We start from the raw sequence: 3,768 nt of genomic DNA on the forward strand, positions 1-3,768 counted from the left end.
TGGTGGCTCACGCCTGTAATCCCAGCACTTTGGGAGCCTGAGGCAGGCAAATCACTTGAGGTCAAGAGTTCAAGACCAGCCTGGCCAATATAATGAAACCCCGTCTCTACTAAAAATACGAAAATTAGCCAGGCATGGTGCATGCCTGTAATCCCAGCTACTGGGGAGGCTAAGGCAGGAGAATCGCTTGAACCCAGAAGGCAGAGGTTGCAGTGAGCCGAGATCATGCCACCGCACTCTAGCTTGGGCAGTAGAGCGAGATTTGGTCTCAAAAAAAAAAAAAAAAAAAAAAAAAAAAAAGAATAATTCTCTTCTTAATTGTTGACAAATTTAATTCATAAGAAAAATATTATTGTGTTTACTGGTATATTGGATACAGAGAATAGGATAAAATGTGAAAGTTTTTCTAGCACATTGTAGTATCCTGAAGAACTTAGCTTTTAACAGTGGTTAAAACTTTAAGGATATGGCATTTTCTACACTAAAAAAAGAAAAAAAAAAGAAAAAGAAATTCCACTATAGGAAAATGGGCTAGGACAAAGTTAAGCTTACCATACTAAAACAAGAACCTCTCTTTTCTCTGATTTTTAACTCATTTCCAGGTTACCCGCCTAGTTTTCTGGATGGTGAGATTTCTTTTCCTTAGACTAAAGCCAGAGAAATTGTTCAAATACCTTAATTCTGAGACTCTGCTTGGCATGCACATGGTTACTCAGCAACACTGCAGCATTTTCATAGCGTAGCATAAAAATGGAGGTTTGCGTGTATCAAATCCTTGACAAATGTTCCGGCAGTTAAGTAAAACTTTGTTTATATTGCGTGCCTCTCAACAGAAATTAAGAACTGTGGAAACAATTCACGCAAGTGGTGGGCAATCTTCTCTCGTTCTCTCTTAGTGAATATGACAAGCTCACCTGCTGTGGGAGGCTGAAAATAAAAGACAATCTCACTGCATTAATAAAACATGAGCCACAACTGAATCTGAGGCCAACTAAACCACCAGAGACCTAGTGTGACGCTTCGTTTTGTCGATGATGGAAGTACTTTAGCCCGAGGTAACTTTCATGGAAGCCATATTTGCGTGCAAACCTTCACTTAAAGCACTACCGTGGGGCAGAGTTAATGTTCACGGGAGTGTAAACTTACAGTAAAAGGCAGGAACCACATACGAAGTTACATCACTCAAGCCAGTAAACTTTGGTAGTGGTCTAATGTTTTATTGAAGCTCATTTCTCCTCAAAGGAGATCTGAAAATCCACTTAGTGCCCTCAGAAAATTGTCTGTTTGGGCTGCATGAACTGGTTCCCAATCACAGAAAGATAAAAACATCAAAATAAGCTAATAGGGTTTTACCATGAAATACAGTCCCAGGAGATCTAGAATTAAAAAGGGGGGGGGGGGAGGTTTCCAGGGGATCTATTAAGTTCAAGGTTTTGCTGGAATTAGGGGAACATAAGGATAGGGGGAGACAGAAGAAACATACATGAGAAAGGTGAAATCAGAAGGAATAAAAAATAAGAACAAAGAAATTATTTCCTTGGAAGTGGAAAAAAGCAAGACCCAGCACATTGAGTAAAACCATTTTTAAATTTTTTATCAGTCATACAGTATTGAAAATGATGCTGAGGCATTGAAACAGAATTATGGTGATTCAGATGAAAAACATTCCTTGGAAACTCATTTTGAAAAATAAGAATTCATAAGGGAATGCTGCCAAAGAAAAGACATTTTGTGAAAGAGAATTTTTCCTTCTGTCGATTATATATTTTTAGGCACAGATTTTAAAATTATGTTTCCGGCCGGGCGCGGTGGCTCAAGCCTGTAATCCCAGCACTTTGGGAGGCCGAGACTGGTGGATCACAAGGTCAGGAGATCGAGACCATCCTGGCTAACACGGTGAAACCCCGTCTCTACTAAAAAATACAAAAAACTAGCCGGGCGACGTGGCGGGCGCCTGTAATCCCAGCTACTCGGAGGCTGAGGCAGGAGAATGGTGTAAACCCGGGAGGCGGAACTTGCAGTGAGCTGAGATCTGGCCACTGCACTCCAGCCTGGGTGACAGAGCGAGACTCCGTCTCAAAAAAAAAAAAAAATAAAAAAAAATAAAATTATGTTTCCATTTATTTCTACATTCATTTCTTGAGTCTGAAAATTTGATTTCTTTAATTAATAGTAATAATTCATATTCTTAATCAGACAGTATAAATGAGAATATGAAGAGAAGGCATATAAAACTATTGATTATTGAAGACCCCTGGAATTTGCTGTTGATCTGGACCTCAGTTATTTGTGAGATTTTAACCAAAGGCTTATGGAAAGAAGTTTATAAACGAAAAAATGCAATTTATGAAATAGTTAATACTTCTCAGTTGCAATATGCTTCAGTTTATCCTGAGTATACTAACACCATGGTTTAGGAGGTAAGTGTTTTATCACCTTTTGTACAACTGTAAAATGTTATATCTAATAACTCATAGGAATTCTTTTTGGAGGGGATGACACCAATGAACTGGTTTATAAAGTTATTACATAGGACACTGATATTTTTGGTAAAGGTATTAGATCACAATTTTAGAATCGTATAGTCTCATATTTGTGAGATCATACGTGTCATTCTCTTTTCTTTCTTAGATTTCATAGCAAAAAAAGGTTTTAAGGTAGGAATAAAGTAAATTATATAAATGTATGTCACCCTGACAACTCTTGGTATTAAACATGAACCTAAGCCAAACATAGACTTTTAGAAATGATTGTCATGAGATAAAGATGTCTCCTGTTCTTTCAAATCCTAATAAAACATTACCTCGGGGAGGAGTTGCAAATTTCTTCCTCTTCCGGCTGAATTCAGCCAGCATATGCATTTCATGTGGCCCAGACACACTTTTATTTTTCAATTTTTAATAACTTGGTCTAATTTTTGAATATGAAGAGGCTTTACATTCAAAACCTGCATTCTAGCTTCTCTTGAAAGTCAGAAGGTTTGGCAATACCAAGCCCCTAATACCAGTGCCCACCAGTCAGCTGGAGTCATGCCAATATGGGGTCCTGTAGCCAACCTCCTCCAGCCCACCGCCATCTCGCTGAGACAAAAATTTGCCATTTATCATCTCACTTGCCCTAATTCAAATTATATTTTTCAGTAGAAAGTGTCTTTCCAACCGAAAATGTGGATAAAATAAGCAAGCTTTATAGTTTAAAAAAATCGAAGACTGTATTTTTGTGTGGTGATGAAGAGCGTGCCTGTGTTTAACATATAATGTATGCCTATGTCTTCTACCTGGACACTCTTCACTCACCTTACCTGTCGGTCCCTTGTGTGCATTTACATTTTTACATTTTAACCCTCGCAGCGTTTTTTTTTTTTTTTTTCTTGTTGGAATGTTAACCTCTCTCCTGTAAATTCCTAAAGCAGTTCTCAGGAAACCAAACTGCCTATTTTGTATTGAACAATGGACATGCCTTTCCCTCTTAATAGACTCAAAAATCTATCAGGGCAAGTCTCATGTATTCTTCAGTTTTGTGATCCCAAACACATTTGGCATAATGCTATTAGATAAGCTTCAACATTTTTTTCAGAATAATCGAATGTGTGAAAATCAAATTGGTTAACAAACACTACTTTCATTTAAAAGAAAAGGTGCGTTAAAAGATTATTACCGAAAATATTATAAAATCCGGAAGAACTGGTTTGCCTACTATTGGACTTAATAACCACATCTCTTCCTTCTATAAACACAATAAATAAAAGTGTTATGCATAAACCTCCTT

Source organism: Papio anubis, chromosome 3 (genome assembly GCF_008728515.1).
Source record: "Papio anubis isolate 15944 chromosome 3, Panubis1.0, whole genome shotgun sequence".
NCBI classification, from domain to species: domain Eukaryota; kingdom Metazoa; phylum Chordata; class Mammalia; order Primates; family Cercopithecidae; genus Papio; species Papio anubis.